Here is a 24,971-nt window from a genome sequence, read left to right on the forward strand (position 1 = left end):
TTTTCTGGATTTGTTTTCTCATTTTGACTCTCATAGTTGTGGTCTACCTATGATGTTAATTACAGGCCTCTCTCATCTTTTTAAGTTGGAGAACTTGCACAATTGGTGGCTGTTTTCCCCACTGTATACATACACATTCTAAGAGGAGTAACAGAGGAAGTCCACAATATAGAAATCTAAGAAAAGGCTTACTTCATTAATAAATATGCATAGTCAAGTTGAATAGTTTCGAAAAATGGCAGATTTGGTAATGAAAACAAGGAAGAACCACGGTAAAAGATTAACCCCTTTCTGACATCGGACGTACTATCCCGTCGAGGTGGTATGGGCCTGTATGACCACCGACGGGATAGTACGTCATCACCGATCAGCCGTGCTCACGGGGTGAGCGCGGCCGATCGGGGCCGGGTCTCAGCTGACTATCGCAGCTGACATGTGGCACTATGTGCCAGAAATGGTCATGGACCGCTCCTGGCACATTAACCCCTGGCACACTGCAATCAAACATGATTGCAGCGTTCCGGCGGCATAGGGAAGCATCGCGCAGGGAGGGGGATCCCTGCGTGTTTCCCTTAGACCCTCGGAGCAACGCGATGTGATCGCATTGCCCCAAGGGTCTCTTATCTCCTCCTTCCTGATGTGTGAAATCAGCCAGATATATGGATAGATACATCTATGTATCTATAGATATATCTATCTATAACTATATCTATAGAAAGATATATCCATAGATATATAATAGAAAGGCCAATGTTTCTAAGGCTACTTTCACACTTGCATTTTTAGAAATCCGTCGCAATCCGTCGTTTTGGGAAAAAAACGGATCCTGCAAATGTGCTCGCAGGATGCGTTTTTTACCCATAGACTTGTATTAGCGTCGGAGCGCAGTGGATGGCTACACGTCGCGTCCGTCATGCAACAGATCCGTCGTGTTTTGGTGGACCGTCGGCACGAAAAAACGTTCAAGTGAACGTTTTTTTGTCCGTCGCGTCAGCCATTTTCAACCACGCATGCGCGGCCGAAACTCCGCCCCATCCTCCCTGGACTTCAGAATGGGCAGTGGATGCATTGAAAAACTGCATCTTCTGCCTACGTTGGGGCACAAATTTCACAATGTGCATCGGTACATCGGTCCAATGCATAGCGACAAACCCGTATCGACGCAATTGTGAAAGAGGCCTTAAAGGGAACCTGTCACCCCGTTTTTTCAGATTGAGCTATAAATACTGTTAAATAGGGCCTGCGCTGTGCGTTACTATAGTGTATGTAGTGTACCCTGATTCCCCATGTATGCTGAGAAATACATTACCAAAGTCGCCGTTTTCGCCTGTCTATCAGGCTGGTCTGGTCAGGTGGGCGTGTTCACAGCGCTCTTTTCTTCCCCAGCTTTCCGTTGGTGGCGTAGTGGTGTGTGCATGTCCAAGGTCCGAATTCCCTGCGCCCACGTGAAGACACAGCGCGCGATCTGCGCTGTCATCCCTTTCATCGGTGGGGGCGGCCATCTTCCTGGGGCCGCGTGTGCGCAGATGGAGTGCTCTGCTGCACACTCGGCTTTGGGAAAATGGCCGCCGCGATCTCTTGTGCGCACGCGCGGCATCCCGCGGCCATTTTCCTGAAGCCCCGTGCAGCAGAGCACTCCATCTGCGCACGCGCGGCCCCAGGAAGATGGCCGCCCCCACCGATGAAAGGGATGACAGCGCAGATCGCGCGCTGTGTCTTCACGTGGGCGCAGGGAATTCGGACCTTGGACATGCGCACACCACTACGCCACCAACGGAAAGCTGGGGAAGAAAGGAGCGCTGTGAACACGCCCACCTGACCAGACCAGCCTGATTGACAGGCGAAAACGGCGACTTTGGTAATGTATTTCTCAGCATACATGGGGAATCAGGGTACACTACATACACTATAGTAACGCACAGCGCAGGCCCTATTTAACAGTATTTATAGCTCACTCTGAAAAAACGGGGTGACAGGTTCCCTTTAATGAGTGTTTAATTGTAAAAAAAAAAAGGAAATAAAACGGCGTGGACTCCCGCGCAATTTTCTGTGCCAGAGGGGGAAAGCCAATGGCCGGGGGCCAATATTTGTAGCCTGCTATGAATTTCAGCTCACAGCTGTCTGCATAGCCTTTACTGGCTATTAAAATAGGGAGACCCCCCAAAAAAATGATGTGGGGTCCCCCTATATTTTATAGCCAGAAAGGCTACGCAGACAGCTGTGGCGGGCTGATATTCATAGCCTAGAGAGGGGCCATGGATATTGGCCCCCCGGCTACAAATACCAGTCCGCAGCCGCCCCAGAAATGGCGGATCTGTAAGATGTGCTAATTCCAGCACTTAGCCCCTCTCTTCCCACTTCCATGTAGCGGTGGGATATGGGGTGATAAGGGGTTAATGTCACCTTGCTATTGTACGGTGACATTAAGCCGGGTTAATAACGGAGAGGCATCAATAAGACGACTATCTATTATTAATCCAATAGTAATAAAGGGTTAATAAAACACACACATTAGGAAAAAAGTATTTTAATATTCTTCATTTAACCATACTTACCATACTTCAGCACCTGCAAAAAACGTAAAATAATAAACTGTATACTACCTGTCCGCCGTAGTCCAATTAATAACGAGTGTCCCACGACGATCTCCCCATAGAACAGTGACATCGGGTGATGTCACTGCTCTATAGGACCTTCAGTGACACACTGACAGGAGACAATGGCTCTTGCAGTGCATCACAGAGGTTACTATAGTTCAAAGTCTCACTTTATGGCAATTGCTGTGTGGGAACATTTCTCACACAGCAATGCCAAAAGTGAGACTAGGGACTATTTTTTTACAGCGGCAGAGGAATACAGTGCGGAAGGATACCTTCCTCCCATCATTGTGTTCCTGGAGCCCCTGGAGAGCCGTTACATCAGCTGATGCTGCCGTTCTCCACAGGAGATCGTCATGGGACACTCGTGGATTTCTGCGGATCAGGGAGTATATTGGTTGTTTGGTATTTTAATATTTTTTACAGGTGACACTGGCTTCGGGGATCAAAATGACAAGTAATGGTGAGTATGTACTCTATGTTTAATGTACTGTATGTATGTATTGTATGTAATGTATGAATGTACTGTATGTAGTATGTATGCAGTATGTATGTAGTATGTATGTACAGTACAGACCAAAAGTTTGGACACACCTTCTCATTTAATGATTTTTCTGTATTTTCATGACTATGAAAATTCTAAATTCACACTGAAGGCATCAAAACTATGAATTAACAAATGTGGAATTATATACTTAACAAAAAAGTGTGAAACAACTGAAAATATGTCTTATATTCTAGGTTCTTCAAAGTAGCCACCTTTTGCTTTGATGACTGCTTTGCACACACAGAGCCCCGGCAGCCCGAACAGAGCCCCGGCAGCCCACACAGAGCCCTGGCAGCCTGCACAGAGACCCGGCAGGCCCGTACTGACCCCTGGAAGCCCACACAGAGCCCCGGCAGCCCGAACAGAGCCCCGGCAGCCCACACAGAGCCCCGGCAGCCCACACAGAGCCCCGGCAGCCCGCACAGAGCCTCGGCAGCCCGCACAGAGCCTTGGCAGCCCGCACAGAGCCCCGGCAGCTTCCCAGAGCCCCAGCAGGCCCTTACAGACCCCCGGCAGCCCACATAGAGCCCCGGCAGCCCGCGCAGAGCCCCGGCAGCCTGCATAGAGCCCTGGCAGGCCCGTACCGACCCCTGGCAGTCCGAACAGAGCCCCGGCAGCCCGCACAGAGCCCCGGCAGCCCGCACAGAGCCCCGGCAGCCCACACAGAGCCCCGGCAGCCCGCACAGAGCCCCGGCAGCCCACACAGAGCCCCGGCAGCCCACACAGAGCCCCGGCAGCCCACACAGAGCCCCGGCAGCCCGCATAGAGCCCTGGCAGGCCCGTACCGACCCCTGGCAGTCTGAACAGAGCCCCGGCAGCCCGCACAGAGCCCCAGCAGGCCGCACAGAGCCCCAGAAGGCCCATATAGACCCCCGGCAGGCCCACACAGAGCCCCGGCAGGCCTGCTCAGAGCCCCAGCAGGCCCGCACAGACCACACCCACACACACAGACACGCACTGTGTCCAACAACGCACCGCCAACACTCTTCCCCCCTCCAGAACAGGATGTAGAAGGACAGAAAGGGCTTATTTACATTCCAATATTTGTGTCCCATTGACTTGCATTGGTATCGGGTATCGGTATTGGCGATATCTGATATTTTTTGGATATCAGCCGATCCAATCCGATACCGATACTTCTGGATATCGGAAGGTATTGCTCAACACTAACAACAACTTTTGAGGTCCAATTTCTCCTGTTACCCTTGGTAAAATAAAACAAATTGGAGCTGAAGTAAATTTTTTGTGAATAAAAGTGAATTTTTTTTTAAACATTCCAAAAATTTCTGTGAAACACCTGAAGGGTTAGTAAACATCTTGAATGTGGTTTTGAGTACCTTAAGATGCGCAGTTTTTAGAATGGTGTCACACTTGGGTATTTACAATCATATAGACCAGGGGTCCCCAACTCCAGTCCTCAAGGCCCACCAACATGTCATGTTTTCAGGATTTCCTTAGTCTTGCCCAGGTAATAATTGCATCACCTGTGCAATGCAAAGGAAATCCTGAAAACATGACCTGTTGGTGGGCCTTGAGGACTGGAGTTGGGGACCCCTGATATAGACCCATCAAAGTGACTTCAAATGTGATGTGGTCCCTAAAAAAAATAGTGTTGTAAAAATGAGAAATTGCTGGTCAACTTTTAACCCTTATAACGCCCTAACAAAAGAAAATTTTGGTTCCAAAATTGTGCTGCTGTAAAGTAGATATGTGGGAAATGTTACTTATTAAGTATTTTGCGTGACATATCTCTGTGAATTAAGGGCATAAAAATTCAAAGATGGAAAATTGCTAAATTACCGTTTTTTTCCCAAGTAAACGCAGGTAATATCAAAGAAATTTTACCACTATCGTGAAGTACAATATGTCATGAGAAAACAATGTCAGAATCATCAGGATCCGTTGAAGCATTCCAGAGTTATAACCTCATAAAGGGACGGTGGTCAGAATTGTAAAAATTGGCCAGGTCATTAACGTGCAAACCACCCTTGGGGGTAAAGGGGTTAAACCTGTCATGGAACTGATCCAACTTTAAGGCAGTAGAGTTATACAGTATATAAAAGGTACAGAGATAGATAGTAAAGATTTATCAGCATTTTTTCAAACTACAGGGAACATTCCTCTAAGTATCCTCTACCAACAGGATCAATATCTTCAAAGACCCAATAGCACTCATAGCCAGGACATGCTTTGGGCGATATACTGTCCTGTGCAAAGTTGTGTTTTTAGTGCCCACTTTTGCAATTGCCAAGTTTTTTTTGCTATATGCTTCTGTGAGGGTCCTGAAAATAAATGCATGTAAAAAAGTCTATAAATAAACAACTGTAAAATCGCATGTAAAAAATGATGACAGTAAACAACCACTGATTGTAGTCATTTAATACACTGATAACACTCAATGGACATAGGGTGCCATTGTTCTCCACAGCACATGTGTGATTGTTATCTCTGCTCCCCAAATTATTTCTGACCATGAAGACGTTGGGGCCACGTACCTTGCTGAACTTCTGAATCAGCCCTATATCTGTCAACACTAGTGTTGAGCGATACCGTCCGATACTTGAAAGTATCGGTATCGGATAGTATCGGCCGATACCCGAAAAGTATCGGATATCGCCGATACCGATACCCGATACCAATACAAGTCAATGGGACACCAAGTATCGGAATGTATCCTGATGGTTCCCAGGGTCTGAAGGAGAGGAAACTCTCCTTCAGGCCCTGGGATCCATATTAATGTGTAAAATAAAGAATTAAAATAAAAAATATTGATATAATTACCTCTCCGGAGGCCCCTGGACATCACCGCTGGTAACCGGCAGCCTTCTTTGCTTAAAATGAGCGCGTTTAGGACCTGAGAATGACGTCGCGGCTTCTGATTGATCGCGTGCCGCTCATGTGACCGCCACGCGACCAATCAGAAGTCGCGACGTCATTCTCAGGTCCTAAATTCCTAGAATGAGGAGTTTAGGACCTGAGAATGACGTCGCGGCTTCTGATTGGTCGCGTGGCGGTCACATGAGCGGCACGTGACCAATCAGAAGCCATGACGTCATGGAAGTCCCTAAACGCGCTCATTTTTAACAAAGAAGGCTGCCGGTTACCAGCGGTGATGTCCAGGGGCCTCCGGAGAGGTGAGCATATCAATATTTTTTATTTTAATTCTTTATTTTACACATTAATATGGATCCGATACCGATTCCCGATACCACAAAAGTATCGGAACTCGGTATCGGAATTCCGATACCGCAAGTATCGGCCGATACCCGATACTTGCGGTATCGGAATGCTCAACACTAGCCAACACTCCAAACGCCTCTACCAAGAGCCAACACCTCCACTCCCGGCTTGGCTCTCAACGCTACAAAAATAACACATGTTCATGCTAAATGTGGTTTAGACACACTGTGAGGCTCATAAGGGAGGGAAGCATTTGAGTTTGGGAGTGCAGAATTGGCTGGATTTGTTTTGGGGTCGAGGAGCCATAGTGCTGCTCCAGACCCTTTGTACTACCAGTTATGTGGAAGCCCCCTATATTTACATTAATAGATGACTAATCTGAGTGTAGATTTGCTTTTTTGCGGATAGAGTTCAAGATATTATTGGGATTATTTTACATAATGTTTGGGATCACATTTATCCGGCTTTCTACACTGAGCACTTATATTGGGGTTTGCATCTAAATCTTGAAGTGATGTAATTCAGATGAAAGCCCTGAGAGATTTATTCACTATAATGAGGCAGCAGCATTATTCTGTTCAGTGATGTCCTTTTCAGAGGTGCACAAAACTGTGGCAGACAGCACTTTTATGCATGCCAAAAAAAGGACACTGCCGAATCATAGGCCAGACGGCGTCCAAATTACTTCAACTGCCTCACCATAGGTAATCTTCCGCAGGAGGTTCCATCTGAATCAAATATTTCAGAGATTTAAACAGAAACCCCAATGTAAGGGCTCAGTGCAGATTGCAAGATATATGTAAGCTGAGCTTTATTTTATGTTTGATGGCTGTCACACATTAAAAGATGCTTGTTTTTGCATCGCCATAACTTGTGAGCTATAATTTTTTTATGCTGACTGAGTCATGTGAGAGATTAGTTTTTGTGAGACGAGTTGACATTTTTATTGGTACCATTTTCAGGCACATGACATTTTTTGCTCGCTTTCTATTTTGATTTTTGGGAGGCAGAAAGAACAAAAGCAAGCAATCCAGGTATTGCTTTTTTCTTTTTTATGCCGTTCCGCTTGTAGTGGTAAAATTGATAAGGCAGCTTTATTCTTCGGGTCAGTACGATTACAGTGATGTTACGTTTATATCTTATGGTCAGACGGGTGAAGGAGCTCTTAAAATAAGATCTGGGGGGAGAGTAGTTGTGCTAATAAGGGGATAGGTAGATAGAGTAGACAAAAAGAGTGGGACAGTAGGGGTCAGGGAGGATTTAAGGTACCGTCACACATAACGATATCGTTAACGGTATCGTTGCTTTTTGTGACGTAGCAACAATATCGTTAAGGAAATCGTTATGTGTGACAGCGACCCACGATCAGGCCCCTGCTGGGAGATCGTTGGTCGCTGAGGAAAGTCCAGAACTTTATTTTGTCGCTGGATCTCCCGCTGACATCGCTGGATCGGCGTGTGTGACACCGATCCAGCGATGTCTTCACTGGTAACCAGGGTAAACATCGGGTTACTAAGCGCAGGGCCGCGCTTAGTAACTCAATGTTTACCCTTGTTACCAGCGTAAACGTTAAAAAAACAAACACTACATACTTACCTTCAGCTGTCTGTCCCCGGCGCTGTGCTTCTCTGCACTCCTCCTGCATCCTGTGTCAGCGCCAGCCAGCCGGAAAGCACAGCAGTGACGTCACCGCCCTGCTTTCTGGCTGACCGGCGCTGACAGTGCAGAGGAAAGCAGAGCGCCGGAGGACAGACAGCTGAAGGTAAGTATGTAGTGTTTTTTTAACGTTTATGCTGGTAACCAGGGTAAACATCGGGTTACTAAGCGCGGCCCTGCGCTTAGTAACTCGATGTTTACCCTGGTTACCGGGGACCTCGGGATCGTTGGTCGCTGGAGAGCTGTCTGTGTGACAGCTCTCCAGCGACCAAACAGCGACGCTGCAGTGATCGACATCGTTGTCAGTATCGCTGCAGCGTCGCTTAGTGTGACGGTACCCTTAGGATGGCTGGTATATGCAAGGAAATTAAGCAACTGAGTAGGGATAATAAATGTGCTAAAAGTTTTAAAGGGAATCTGTCATCCCCTGGGACACTTTTCAGTTATTAATATGGGCAAACAATCAACAGAAATGTTATTTTAGTCTTACCTGTATGCCTCATAGTTGCTGTCTAGATGTGGAGAAATAGACTTTTATTTCATTATGCTAATGATTTCTTCCAGGCTCCGGAGCATGCAGTATCTGGAAGAAATCCTTGCCTCCGCTCTTCATTATACTGTCACCCCCCTCCAATGCACGTCACACTAACTTGAGACTTGCAGTTGTGGTGCTTCAATCCTGTGCCAGAATCCCACACATGCGTCCTGCACTTCCTCAACAATCTGTACCTCTTCCTTTTTTCTATACTCCAGTATTTGTCAGCAGGCGCCGATGCATAAGAACTAGTGTTGAGCATTCCGATACTGCAAATATCGGGTATCAGCCGATATTCACTGTATCGGAATTCCGATACCGATTTCCGATATTTTTGCGATATCGGAAATCGGAATCGGAAGTTCCTATAGTGCAATTATGCAATATAATGAAGTGTGGGCGGTGCATGGGCGGAGACTGCATGTGTGTGTGCGGGCGGTGTCTGTGCGTGACCGTGGGGCTTTCTGCATGTGTGCCGGGGCTCTATGCGGCATGCAGGGTCTCTGTGCGGTGGGCGGTGTGTCTGTGCGGCGGGCGGGGTGTCTCTCTGCGGGGTCTCTGTGGCATGCGGGGTGTCTCTGTGCGGGGTCTCTGCGGCATGCGGGGTGTCTCTGTTCAGGGTCTCTGTGGCGTGCGGGGTGTCTCTGTGCGGGGTCTCTGCGACGTGCAAGGTGTCTCTGTGCAGGGTCTCTGCGGCATGCGGGGTGTCTCTGTGCGGGGTCTCTGCGGTGTGCAGGGTGTCTCAGTGCGGGCATCGTCCAATGGGACTACAAGTCCTATCGGACAATGCCTGCTACACTGACAGTGATTGACACATTAGCCAATGATGGGACAGTAGTAGTCCCATCATCAGGCTAATGTGTTGAATGAAAAAAAAAATACTCCATACATACTCCATACAGTACATTCATACATTACATACATGACATACATATAGACATACAGTGCATTAAACATAGTGTTTATACTCATGATTACTTGTCATTTTGATCCCCGAAGCCAGTGTCATCTGTAAAAAATACGAAAAAACAAACAACCAATATACTCCCTGTCCGCAGAAATTCACGAGTGTCCCACGACGATCTCCCGTGGAGAACGGCAGCAACAGCTGTTGCGACCTCTATCCAGGGGCCCCAGAAACACAATGACGGAAGGAAGGGATTCCTCCACCGCTGTAAAAAAATAGTCCCTAGCCTCACTTATGGCATTGCTTGGTGAGAAATTTTCCCACGCAACAATTGCCGTAAAGTGAAACTTTGAACTATAGTAACCTCAGTGATGCACTGCAGGAGCCATTGTCTCCTGTCAGTGTGTCACTGAGGGTCCTATAGAGCAGTGACATCACCTGATGTCACTGTTCTATAGGGGAGATCGTCGTGGGACACTCGTTATTAATTGGACTACGGCAGACAGGTAGTATATGGTTTAAAATTTTACATTTTTTTGCAGGCGCTGAAGTATGGTAAGTATGGTTAAATGAAGAATATTAAAATACTATTTTCCGAATGTGTACGTGTTTTATTAACCCTTTCTTACTATTGGATTAATAATGGATAGACGTCTTATTGACACCTCTCCGTTATTAACCCGGCTTAATGTCACCTTACAATAGCAAGGTGACGTTAACACCTTATTACCCCATATCCCACCGCTACACGGGAGTGGGAAGAGAGGGTCTAAGTGCCGGAATTGGCGCATTTTACAGATGCGCCCTTTCTGGGGCGGCTGCAGACTGGCATTTGTAGCCGGGGGGCAATATCCATGGCCCCTCTCTAGGCTATGAATATCAGCCCGCAGCTGTCTGCGTAGCTTTTCTGGCTATAAAATATAGGGGGTCCCCACGTCATTTTTTTTGGTCCCCCTATTTTAATAGCCAGTAAAGGCTACACAGACAGCTCCGGGCTGATATTCATAGCAGGCTACAAATATTGGACACCGGCCGTCGGCTTTCCTCCTCTGGCGCAGAAAATTGCGCGGGAGCCCACGCTGTTTTTTTCCGCTTTCTTTTTTTTTTTTAAATTCAACTCGCATTAAGGCCTCTTTCACACTTACGTCAGTATGGGTCCGTCGCTATGCGTCAAGCCGACATACCGACGCACGTTGTGAAATTTGTGCACGACGTGGGCAGCGGATGCAGTTTTTCAACGCATCCGCTGCCCATTCTGAAGTGCGGGGAGGAGGGGGCGGAGTTTCTGCCATGCATGTGCGGAAAAAAATGGCGGGCGCGACGGCCAAAAAAACATTTACTTGAACGTTTTTTCATGCTGATGGTCCACCAAAACACAACAGATCCATTGCACGATGGGCGCGACGTGTGGCCATCCGTCGCGATCCGTCGCTAATACAAGTCTATGGGTGAAAAATGCATCCTGCAAGCACATTTGCACGATCCTTTTTTTCCGCCGGATCGTTTTTTTCCTGCCGGATCCGTTTTTTTTCCACCGGATCGTTTTTTTCCCACGGGATCCGTTTTTTTCCCGCCAGATCCGTTTTTTCTCATAGAGTTTTATTAGCGCCAGATTGCGCCTGATGGCCACACGTTTCATAATAAATCGTATACTACCTGTCTGCCCTAGTCCAATTAATAACGAGTGTCCCACGATGATCTCCCCTATAGAACAGTGACATCAGGTGATGTCACTGCTCTATAGGACCCTCAGTGACACACTGACAGGAGACAATGGCTCTTGCAGTGCATCACAGAGGTTACTATAGTTCAAAGTCTCACTTTATGGCAATTGCTGTGTGGGAACATTTCTCACACAGCAATGCCAAAAGTGAGACTAGGGACTATTTTTTTACAGTGGCAGAGGAATACAGTGTGGAAGGATACTTTCCTCCCATCATTGTGTTCCTGGAGCCCCTGGAGAGCGGTTACATCAGCTGATGCTGCCGTTCTCCATGGGAGATTATTTTCTTCCTCCAAACACAGCGAGTTGAGTTAATGCCAAGGACCTCATCTGACCACAGCACCTTCTCCCAATCATTCACAGAATCATCCAGGTGTTCATTGGCAAACTTAAGACAGGTCTGCACATGTTCCTCCTTGAGCAGGGAGACCTTGCGGTCACTGCAGGATTTTAAACAGCGTAATGTGTTACCAATGGTTTTCTTGGTGACTGTGCTCCCAGCTGCCATGAGATCATTAACAAGTTTCCCCATATAGTTTTATGCTGATCTATCACCTTCTTCATGATCACGGATACCCCACGAGCTGAGATTTTGCATGGTGTCCCAGATCGATGTCGATTGACTGTCATTTCTTATTTCTTCCATTTTCTTACTATTGCACCAACAGTTGTCTCCTTCTCACCTAGCGTCTTACGTATGGTTTTGTAGCCCATTCTAGCTTTGTGCAGGTCTATGATCTTTTCCCTGACATCCTTATAAAGCTCTTTGGTCTTGCCCATATTATAAAGGTTAGAGTCTGACTGATTAAAGGGAATCTGTCCCCTCATTTTACCACTATAAGCTGCGGCCACCGCCATTAGGAGCTTATCTACAGCATTCTTTAATGCTGTAGATAAGTTCCTGATTAGTGTTGAGCTTTCCGATACCGCAAGTATCGGGTATCGGCCGATACTTGCGGTATCGGAATTCCGATACCGAGATCCGATACTTTTGTGGTATCGGGTATCGGTATCGGATCAATAGGCATGTGTAAAATAAAGAATTAAAATAAAAAATATTGATATGCTCACCTCTCCGGCGGCCCCTGGACATTACGCTGGTAACCGGCCGGCTTCTTTGTTTAAAATGAGCGCGTTTAGGACCTGCGAATGACGTCGCGGCTTCTGATTGGTTGCGTGCCGCTCATGTGACTGCCACGCGACCAATCAGAAGCCGCGACGTCATTCTCATTCACTAAACTCCTAATTCTAGGAATTTAGGACCTGCGAATGACGTCACGGCTTCTGATTGGTCGCGTGGTGGTCACATGAGCGGCATGCGACCAATCAGAAGCCGCGACGTCATTCGCAGGTCCTAAACGCGCTCATTTTAAACAAAGAAGCCTCCCGGTTACCAGCGTGATGTCCAGGGGCCGCCGGAGAGGTGAGCATATCAATATTTTTTATTTTAATTCTTTATTTTACACCTCACTATGGATCCCAGGGCCTGAAGGAGAGTTTCCTCTCCTTCAGACCCTGGGAACCATCAGGATACATTCCGATACTTGATGTCCCATTGACTTGTATTGGTATCGGATATCGGTATCGGCGATATCCGATATTTTTCGGGTATCGGCCGATACTATCCGATACCGATACTTTCAAGTATCGGACGGTATCGCTCAACACTATTCCTGATGTAACCTGAAAGATAAGAAAAACAAGTTAGATTATACTCACCCAGGGACGGTCCCGGTTCGGGACCAATGGGCTTCGCAGGTCCGGGTCCGGCGCCTCCCATCTTCATGCGATGACGTCCTCTTCCTTGCTTCTGTTGCGAAGAAATTAATGAGCTTGTGGTAGTCAAAATACACCTCCCTGCCCAAGAATGTGGTCCCTGAGAATCTGCTCGGGGGCCTGATAAAAGGTGAATTGAGGGCCGTAAATGACCTGGGGCCTGAGGTTCCCCACCCCTGCTTTAAAGAATCCCTAATATCTGGATCCCTGCAAAAAGAATCAGTACCTTCTCAGAGCCGCTGCTCCTTTTAGGTACATGTTGCAAAACAAGTTTCTTTATACATGAGTTCAGCAATGTCTATGGAAGATTAATTCATTATCATACAGGAAAATAAGGAACATGCCGATAGCAGCACAGTTTAGAGTAATTAGTATAATATTTCACACATGCATTATACCTGCATAATTAGTCCACTTATCATCTTTATTAACCGGTTAGAAATACATAATTGATTCCTTATACATAAAATGTGTGGTTATCAGCTTTAAAATGCCAGCTAATATATTGAACATTTACCTTCCATCATTTCTAGGAATCCATAATGAAATAGACTTTAATATAAGCTACTATGAGCCACAACATAGGTGAAGACGCTGCTTTGTGCATAAGCAAGGCTTGTAAGTTGCTATTTATTAGTCTCTTAATGATAGCACCTCGATCTCATCAGTAAAGCAGTGTACAATTAAATATTTTATAGTATTGGCTCTTCAAAGATGCAGTTTAATGTTTAAACTGTTACTGTCTTATTCACCACAAATTTAAGATCTTTACTCTCCGACACCTAACAACTTAAAAATCAGCTCAGATTACATTTGTAACTCGGCTAAGAAACATTTACTGGGTTTGCAATAAAATGTGAGCATTGGACCATGTAACACTTAAGTGCTCTTTGAACAGGTTTTTAATATTTTAAGATTTAAAATGTGGCTTTTAAATTGAGTCTTAAACGACCAAATGAAAGAAACTTAACAAATATACTACATAGAGTACATTACAGACATTATGAAATGCCTGAGAATGAAGGAAATATTTAGAATGTATTTTAGATTTAGTTTATTTTCTTACATTGGAGGCTTTAGCTTATTTCTTTTTTAAGGCATAAAGTTCACAAACAAGTTTCGTTCTGAGTTAGTATAATATGACTCATTTGTAGAACTATACTAATTGGACATACTGTACAATGATTAACATGCTGATTGGGAATTATCACACCTTGATCCATTAGTTTCCTGCTCACTTCTAGCAGCTGGGGCATAACAATGTGAGGTAGGCTATTTATATTCCATTTCCATTTTCGTAATGTATTTGTAGTGCTGTAATATGGCCAACTGCATTAATTCTTGTAGTTACACTTGCACACAGTTTTAAGAAATTCAGCACAAACGTTGTTCCAAATATCTTGGAGATCCAACCACTGGGGATGAGCCAGCGTGCTCGGTGATATTCGGATATCACTCGAATATTTAAAATGTACTTTGGTCAGAAACACTGTATAACCTGCTTAGTGTGAAATTTCATTTGTTTGAAATAAAAAAAGAAAAATTGGCCTGCAATATGTCTACAAATTTTGTTGCCCAAAAATTGATTATTGTCATATGCACTGAAGAACCTACTTTGTGTGACATTTTGTTGGTTCCAAATAGTTATAGAAATATGGCCTACTACAGGTGTACAAGTTGCACAAATTTGGTTATTCAAATCCTGACCATTGTCAAAAAGATAGTAGAACTTGTTTTGTCTGAAATTTCATTGGTTAGAAATAAATGGCCTGCTACAGGTATACACATTTGATCCCTTGGTATTCGGTACCCAGCTGCCACTATTTTTCCCAATGTGTCATCCCTGCCTTGTACCAACATGTGTCCAGGAACATCACCTGTGCCCTTTAAAATGCAGTTACTGTGATTGTCCATTTAACGCCCAACACGTGGACAAGAAATTGTGGCCAGGGATGCTACATTCCCCTGATGGCACACTGGGTGAAAATTGTGGAGACTGGGGCTGAGTCACATTCTGGCATGGCACATGTGCTGCTGACTCTGAGGATTGCTGGCCCTACTTCTGTCAGGGTTTCCTTCACTTTCTACATTAGTTCTTGCACTCCTTCCTGCTCATCCACCATCTCCAATGTGCTATCTCAGAGCACTTCATCCACATCATTTGAAAGATGAAAGCTAGCAGTGCCTTAGCGAAGCAGAATCAGGCTCTGCTGAAGCTAATTTGTCGAGGAGACAAACTGCATACCGCGATAGAGTTATTGAAAGGAATAACAGACCAGACAAATCTGAGGCTCTTGCTGCTGAACCTACAACCAGTCACGGTGGTCTGTGATAATGGCCTTAACCTGGTGGCGGCTCACACACGTACCATGCTGGTGTAAGGTGCCTGAGCGAGTAAGTTGTGGGTGAGCTGCTACTTCTGGCCCATAGGCCTCCACTTCCTCCAGGATCCCATTTTCCAGAATATTTGCAGCAAACAATTCAGGAAACACTGAATTTGTTAAAACAGTCAAACTTTCACTTGACAGCTTTCGGTCATTACAATCAGGCATAATGGATAGGGCCCAATGGGTTACATTCTTTCCCACAGGTACCAAACTTAACTTTAGCCCTAGTTCTCGGTATGGGTAGTGCAAACCTCTTGCTAACTCCTCTAGCACTAGGAATTATTCTCCACCACAAGCAGTGCACCGAGATTTCATCACCTCCCGCTTCCGAGAGTTTAAGTTCATATTTCCCGGTAGCGCCGCAAGCTTAGTGAGCCAAAAGCCCCGATGTCCATCTCGAGGTTCCCAGGCTGACAGACAGATTCACACAGATGGGTTCTTTGACAAACCACTGCCATGAGTAAAATGCTGACGCTGTCCCTAATGACCTATTGACTATGACTGCTGCTGTCACTTCACCACATTTTCTCTACCTCAACTTGATACTACCATTCTTGGCACTATCCCTCAGTTTCCCCTACAGCAGCAGGGCATGCAATTGCTAGCTCACCAACCAGTAGGATGAGGAGATGGAAAATAATCATCAATGATGGAGACAGGGAAGTGCTGGCTGTAGGGACCTTGACACATATGGCCCACTTTATGTACCGCTGCCTTTCCTGTGACCCTTGCCAAAAACACAAAGAGGCGGGCACCGCACACAATTAATACTTAAAGGGATCGGCCACGTGCATATAGAAGATACCAAGAAAACAAGAGAAAAAAGGAATATGCACACAGTGGGATCAACCTAATAAATTTTATTTAATTATAACAATCCACTATACATAAAGGCAAAGAAAAGGGAGAAACAGACATTTAAAAACATTTAAAAACTAAACGGACCTACCCGCATCCCCCCTGATGCAATAACAAGGATCCACATAACAGATATATAGCAAGTGTACAAATAATACAGGGAACTCCTAAACAGGTCGGCAGATTGATACAATAACAAACAAATTTATTGAATACACTATACTGCCACCTAACAGAGTCCTAATAGAAAAAAGCTTTATCAGAAGTCAGTTCCAAAGAATGACTACTCCCCCCCCCCAGTCACACAACAGGCCTATGATCAATCAAGTTGCTATTCATTTTGGTAAAGTATGATATTGGGTGATATTGAGTGCTAGCATTAGGGAAGGTTGCTAGCTAGCTGCACTAGCTATTTAACCATTCTGCCAGCTTTATATCTAATTCCTTTTCTTTTTGAATAGCAACTTGATTGATCATAGGCCTGTTGTGTGACTGGGGGGAGTAGTCATTCTTTGGATCTGACTGCTGATAAAGCTTTTTTCTATTAGGACTCTGTTAGGTGGCAGTATAGTGTATTCAATAAATTTGTTTGTTATTGTATCAATCTGCCGACCTGTTTAGGGGTTCCCTGTATTATTTGTACACTTGCTATATATCTGTTATGTGGATCCTTGTTATTGCATCAGGGGGGATGCGGGTAGGTCCGTTTAGTTTTTAAATGTTTTTAAATGTCTGTTTCTCCCTTTTCTTTGCCTTTATGTATAGTGGATTGTTATAATTAAATAAAATTTATTAGGTTGATCCCACTGTGTGCATATTCCTTTTTTCTCTTGTTTTCCTGTGACCCTTGCACTACATTCAACTTGGCCAAAAAAAGAGTACTGATTGTTCACCCTGCTAGACCCATGCTACAATCAGAACTTTGAATCTCTTGTTCCTGAGGTGGAGAGGTCTTGTAAAATGGTGCTATGCCACAAGGTCATTGTTGAAAATATGTTGAAAAAGTTCCCATCGGACAATGCTAGCATCAAGGATGAAGTTTCCTCCTTGTCCAACCAAGGAGGAGATGCAAGGTAGATAAACAGCAGAGGAATAGGTACACTGTCAAAGGCCTGAGCCAATTTCATGTGACCATTAGTGTTGAGCGATACCGTCCGATACTTGAAAGTATCGGTATCGGATAGTATCGGCCGATACCCGAAAAGTATCGGATATCGCCGATACCGATCCGATACCAATACAAGTCAATGGGACACCAAGTATCGGAAGGTATTCTGATGGTTCCCAGGGTCTGAAGGAGAGGAAACTCTCCTTCAGGCCCTGGGATCCATATTAATGTGTAAAATAACGAATTAAAATAAAAAACATTGATATGCTCACCTCTCCGGCGGCCCCTGGACATCACCGCGGGTAACCGGCAGGCTTCTTTGTTTAAAATGAGCGCGTTTAGGACCTGAGGAATGACGTCGTGGCTTCTGATTGGTCGCGTGCCGCCCATGTGACCGCGACGCGACCAATCAGAAGCCGCGACGTCATTCCTCAGGTCCTAAATTCCTAGAATGAGGAGTTTAGTGCCTGAGAATGACGTCGTGGCTTCTGATTGGTCGCATCGCTGTCACATGGGCGGCACGCGACCAATCAGAAGCCGCGACGTCATTCCTCAGGTCCTAAACGCGCTCATTTTAAACAAAGAAGCCTGCCGGTTACCCGCGGTGATGTCCAGGGGCCGCCGGAGAGGTGAATATATCAATATTTTTTATTTTAATTCTTTATTTTACACCTCACTATGGATCCTATACCGATACCCGATACCACAAAAGTATCAGATCTCGGTATCGGAATTCCGATACCGCAAGTATCGGCCTATACCCGATACTTGCGGTATCGGAATGCTCAACACTAGTGACCATCCCAGTTTCCAGGGCTTGATGACCGGGTATTTTTGACAAAGAGGGAAAAGTTTTTAAAGATGGTCAAGCAATACCTGGCTGACCAAACCAGCGTACTTCCTAATTCCTCTTCAACTTTCAACTGGATCAGATAAAGTGAAGGGTATGGACAGGGAAAAAGATCATCCTTATTGAAACAATAGTTATACTAAAACAATTTTCAATTTCCTTTGTTACAGCTTTTTCTTCAATTCTACTAACAAGTGTTCAATTGGGTCATTGTCCTGTTGGACCACAATGTCATACTTTTAATACCCATAGTACCTTGAGTGACAACCATCATTCCGTGTCAACAGTCCAATGCTTTTGGTTGTGAAACAACCTCATATTATCAGGCTTCCTCCACCGAACTTGACAGTGCCTTCAATTTATCAATCCAATAGCCCCTTTTTCCTTTGTTTCTTCCAAACCCATTGGCACCCATCCGAGCTTAGTATATTGACTTTTGTCTCATCACTCCAAATCACCTGTTTCCCCAACTTCTACTGTCCACTTTTCATACTTTTTGCAAACTCGAGATAAAGCTTCTTTTGATGATATTGAAGCCGAGGCTTCTTCACCTTTTTTCAGGCCACCATTCCAGACTTGTGGAATGTGTGTTGCATGGTGCTTTAAGGATGACTGTGATCTCAATATTATGAAGCATATGATCCACCTCCACTGCCCTGTTTGTTCTGTCAGAACTGATAGACCTTGTGATGAGCCAACTTGTTGACTATTTTGCCTTGATCTCAAACTCTTGGCATTTGAGTGGATGGATGGACTTAATTTCATAATCTTCCAACTGTCATGGCACTCACATAATGCAATTGGCAATTTTCTTGGCCAAGAAACCACTGAGCTAGATGATGCTGTTTTGTTTTTGGAAGATCTTCTTCATGGCTTCTCCTTGATTTGAAGCACTGACCTTTCCCTTGGAAATCAACCAAATAACACACTGAGCTATTAGGGGATGTGACAACAGGTTGTAATTTGTAATATACATTTAGAAAAAGATTTTTCCAACACCAGGATCAATAACAGAAACAATGCAGTGACATAACTAATCATATGCTAAATAGTTGCAAGTCAAATTTATGTATGAGATAGCCAAGATGATTGTCTTTAAAGTGATGGTAGTCTCAAGTTTGAAGCAGTAGTGAGTGGCGAGAAATGGATCCTGAAAGGCAAAAGTTCAAAACATTATTTGTTACCCTTTTGCTTGTCAGTATATATCATTACTTCAAGGACTTCTTGTTATTTTTTTACCCTGAAGATACAGGTGCTTCTCACAAAATTAGAATATCATCAAAAAGTTAATTTATTTCAGTTCTTCAATACAAAAAGTGAAACTCATATATTGTATAGAGTCATTATCAACAGAGTGATCTATTTCAAGTATTTCTGTTAATGTTAATGATTATGACTTACTGCCAGTTCCTATGTTTTCATGCATTGTAGAGTCTTTTGGCCTTGTTTCCATGTAGATGACTGCATTCCATGAAGACCACTTCTGGCCAGATTTGTCTGAAAATTGGATGGGTGGAACTGGGTCCCTCTGGTTACTTCCATTTCTAGACTCATGCTTCTCCTACACATACTCATTTTGAATGTAAGTAAGAATGGTGTGTATTTCATCTGCTGCTCTATAAATCCTTGGCCGACTAGCACATCTACAGACCTCAACATTGTCCGTTTCTGGGTGCTTCTTCAAAAGAGCTTAACCAGCATATTTTGAAACCCCAGTTTGCTTTGAAATCTTTGCCTACGTGAAAACTTGCTGATTGCTGATGCAGTATAACTACCTCGTGTCTTGTCATGGTGTATGACCAGTCTTGTCATGGTGCATGACCTTTGTCATGAAACTTTGTTTTCCAACCTCCCCTATGTATCAGATTTTTTGCTATTCCTCACACAGCTTTCAGCCTCCTACACAATTGTTTCAGTTAATGATCATGTTTCAACCTGCATTTGAAAATGATAATTTTTATCATTTGTTTATTATACTTGGTTACGTATACGCATAATATTATTATTAATATTTTTTAAAGCAGCATTTATCCCTGTCCTGTGTTTCATGTCCTCCCCAAGGTACACAAAGCTCAATTTCCTCCTCCTCTCTGTCCTATTGTTGCTGGAATTGGGAGCTTGAATGAGAGACTTTCTACATGGGTGGATAAGAAATTGCAGCCAATAGTAAATCGTATGGTAGGGTTTATTGAGGACACAAAACATTTGTTGTCCAACATCAGAAATGTTACTTGGTTGCATGACTACTCATGGGTAACGTTAGACGTTATCTCTCTCTACTCCTGTATTCAGCATACATTGGCTGTGGCAGCCATAAGTGATATTTTGTTTCAGACCAACATGTATCCAGCAGATACTAATTGTTACGGCTGGCGGAACGCACCGAGTAAATATATGAGTTGTGATAGGTGCATTCGCAGCCCGGCGTCCACCGTGCAGGAGAGAATCCTGCTGCTAGAGAAATGGCGACCCTATATGGCGGTACAATGTCAGATTAGACGTGAGTTCCATCACTCGGTCAGTATCAGCACGAACCCTGTTACTTCACAGAGTCCTGAAATAATTAGTGGGACTAAAACCCTAACTAGGGTTGTGCTTGCTCAGGAACTCTTCTGTGCTAACCGCACACATGAAGGAACCAGATGCTAAGCCAAGCGACTAATTGCCCCCACTGACGCTAGCTGCCTGTCTATGTAATTTCCCATGGCTAACGGACACTCTCCACGTGTAGCCTGAGTGGCAGAGTATTACTGGCGACAAGCACAAAACACAAATGATACATTGGATGTTACGGGGGCGGATGCTCAGCTGTGATACACAGCATACATGGGCTGCATTGGGTGATATTGTAGTACATAGGCTGCAATAGACTATATTGTAACGGATGCTCAGCTGTGACAAGTAACATATACAGGTTGTACTAGATGTCATTGTAATATATGCTCAGCTGTGACACAGAGCACAAATAGACTGCAATGGATGTCATTGTACCAGATGCTCAGCCATGACATATATCATATGCAGGTTATAATGGATATTATTGTAGCAGATGCTCAGCTGTGATGCACAACACACAGGCTAATCCACAGAGTTGTTATATTGAGTCAGTAGGGATATCTCTCACAAACGTATTTTGTGTGGATAAGGAGGCGATAATTCTGAGTAGGCATCGTGATTTCTGGCAGGCTGTCTCACATTTGATTTTGTAAGGAATGTAAACCAATCATGTCAAGCAACAGGTGTACATAGTATATGGCACAGGGGCCCAAGAGGCAAGGGGGCCACTTCCAAAGCAGGTAGAATTTGCTAATTGCCTATTGGACTACAAAAAGCCCTTATGCTATTCATTCAAAGGGGGCCGTCTTCTGTCTATTTCTGCTCCTGATCTGTAGGTTTCAATTATAGGAGACAATCTAATTTAGGGAGGTAATGAATTGTAGAGGATAGGGAATGATGGGGAAAAATCTTGAAATGGTTGGGTGAGGATTGAATAAAGATATAGGTAAGAGGGAGGACTTGTGAATACCAGCCTTCACATGTGGGGAGATATCGGGAGCTTAGTTCAGAGCTGAATGAGGGATACAGATTATGAACAGCCTTGTAAGTAATCTTTAGTAATTCAGACTGGATTTGCTGGGCATATGGACTTGTCTTTCAATTTCTGTTGCTCAATATTCTTGGTCAATCCGAGATGCAGTGCTTGTTCTAAACTTCAAATTCAGTTTTGCTGTTTCTTTTGCATTCACCATGTGAGTTATATTGTGTATATCATTACGGATGTGATAGTGACATCAAGGACAAAGCTAAAAGGAAAGCAGACACAGCAATAGCACACAAACCTTGGTGCTTTATGGGGCCCGAAGGTCACTCTGCCATATAAGTAGACTTCAGTATTAGAAACAGCTCATAGTAAATGTAAGCTCTCATTCTGATTTAAAGAGGTTGGAAAGCTTCGGAAAGCTTCTCTGATGATGTTGTATCAGTAGATATCTGCCAAGACACGTGCATAATTGACAGGTATGATCCGCTCCTACTATTCTAAAACAAATCAGGTCCACAATTCCTGGTGATTGCAGGTATCTGTCAATGCAATGTCATCAGTACAGCTCACCTTTTGATGCAGAAAAGAGATAGATGCCAAACATCCCTTTAAGTTCTCTGCGGGATTCATGATGGCAAAAAAGATTAACTTATACTTATCTCCAAGAAGTCCAGTGCATCTGGCCACGGTTCTAGTAAAATCTGTAATGCCACTTTTAGATTTAGGTGTCTTCAAATAGATCATTAGTTCTAATCACAGCTTTACTGACACTAAAAGAATTTACCATTAAATTCATTGCCGTGAGGAGAATACATTTTATTTCATGTCCAGTCTCAAGAAGAATGCTTCTATTCTCTGGGAGCCTATACTTTCCAATTTGTCAAAACCCATTATTTTTTAGCTTCAATCAAGCAGCATTGTAGTAAAGGAGCTTTCAAAGTTCTCAGGCCTTGATACAATGGAAGATCTCCGACAGTGACTAAGATTTGCTGTGTAGCTCAGTTAAATCGATTCTACTATTTTATCAGTCATTTCAGGGTTGGAGTAATATGACTGAAATGTGTTTTGAAGAGTTACTGGACTGTTCTTTGGGAATGTGAGAACATATTTCTCTGTAAAACTTTTTAATTTAAATAGAAAACATTTTACTTTCAGTAGATTATTGAAAAAAACTTGCACTAATTGGACTTTTTCTGTAGCTGTAACCTTGCTCAGTTCCAGCAAGCGGTTATATCTACTAACAATGGCAACATCTGATTGCAGGGAAGTTCCTTTCCCTTCTGCTTTCCATCTACCACTGTGGCCTGAGGTCTCTTACTCAGGTTGTACCGCACCTTGGGATTGCCAGGGCACCTGTCACCTGAAGATGACGTCAGGCCTGGCAGCCCATTTACTTTAGTACAATTGTCCTGGAAAAAGGTTGACCAGGATTTTTATTTTTTTACTATGTGTCTAAAAACTAACAGACATAAAGTTGCTAACAGAGGCAAAAACCTGTCTGTTGTACTTGGTGCTGGCACAGAGCGGTCACTAACTGCTCTTGCCGGCGATTCAACTACTCAACATCAATAAAACAACTCTTTGTCTTTCGGGCTGGTCTGCCAACTGGGCGGGACTTTCCACATCATACAGATTAAAAGCCAGCTTTTTCCAAGAGGTAAAAGGAGGGTATAAAGGAAGATCGTGGAAATAAATGTTAATGAGGAGGTAGGAAGAAAGGGAAAATGAACAAGGCAAGACATAGAAAAAGGAAAAAGCTATTATCAACAGCAGAATACAATGACTTCTCTTATTCTGACTGACCTCCTTGTGTGGAAGCTCATCTCGATTCCTGACCATGTCTTTGCTTACTAGTGCTACTACCATCGTCAAACCATGACCACTATGGGGATTGCAACCTGAAAATCCTCCTACTGCAAAAGCCACGTCTGGTTGCAGGGGATCAGTGTGATTACTAGGGCATTCTTTAATTTCTGTTCTGGCCTGCTTAATCTTGATCATGTTTCTAACCATCAAGCTAGATTCTTTTCCTGAGTGGAAATCACTCTACCAATAAGGGTCACTGTATCTTATATTGAGAGCAACCACCAAACAAGTCCTTTACATGCACACCTACATTTCCATTGTATAGAAACATATTTTCTGCCTATTTTGCCTATACAGCAACATGTCTTGTAAGCTTTGTCAAAGGTATACATCAGAAACACTTCTGAAGTATGCCTTCGGCATAAGCATATAATGAAGTGTGACTGTCGTTTGTTCAAATTCTATTCTGTATATTTTGATAATAGGGACGGAGATCTGTCAACATCACCAAATCTCAATTGAAACCTCTTATACATAAAGAGAAATTCATTAACATGGTGCATACTACATTGTTTACAAACATATCACTACTGACATGAGACATAATTGAGTATCTATATACTGCCACTTGGGGGACCTTCATGACTAACTTGAACTTGAACTTTAATGACTAAGAATTGTTTTAAGTGTATGATTATGTCACAAGGGTATTGGGTAGACTATGGCTGGTTACCCGGGCCCCTGCGTTATCCCTCAGACTAGGGGAAACCCTGTCTGTCCCTCTCCCAGAATTTACACTGATGGTGTGCTTGTCTGGGCCACCAGGCCTGGCCCTAACTCCTGTTTCAGCCCTATGCTTAAACCACCACCCACCACCCAGTGAAGAGACCACACACCAATCCCCCACAGAAAGCACAGACAGGGAAAACTAAAAACGCACCACGCCGCAAGCACACAGGAAAATACGATAATGTGCACAGTGCAAAACAAATACAAATATAGGAAGGAGAAATATAACAACGGATCATACACCACCAGATACGATATTACTTCTCCAAGACCACCACTCCAGACCGGAATCATTAGGCATGAGGCACAAGCTATAATCGGCGACGCCCAAAGTCCAGCAAGACTATTTAAAAGCCATGGGCGTAACCCAACCTCCAACCCGATTACCAACTAAATTAACCCCAAGAAACCTGGATAAAGTCTAGCCGGTGCCACTGAGCGTATAGTGGACGTAAATGGAATTACCGCTGTCTGTCGGATGCCCTAGTGTGAATAGCATCCGACATGACAGTACCCCGCCTTCTACGAGGGACCCCAGGGCCCTCACGACTTATAGGACCCGGCTTGTCCAGATGACGGCGGTGAAACATACTGACCAGCCGGTCCGCATGTATGTCCGAGGCTGGTACCCAGGACCTCTCCTCCGGCCCATAATCATGCCAGTGTACCAGATACTGTAATGTGCGACGCACTACTCGAGAGTCAACCACC

Source organism: Ranitomeya imitator, chromosome 3 (genome assembly GCF_032444005.1).
Source record: "Ranitomeya imitator isolate aRanImi1 chromosome 3, aRanImi1.pri, whole genome shotgun sequence".
Taxonomy (NCBI): Eukaryota; Metazoa; Chordata; class Amphibia; order Anura; family Dendrobatidae; genus Ranitomeya; species Ranitomeya imitator.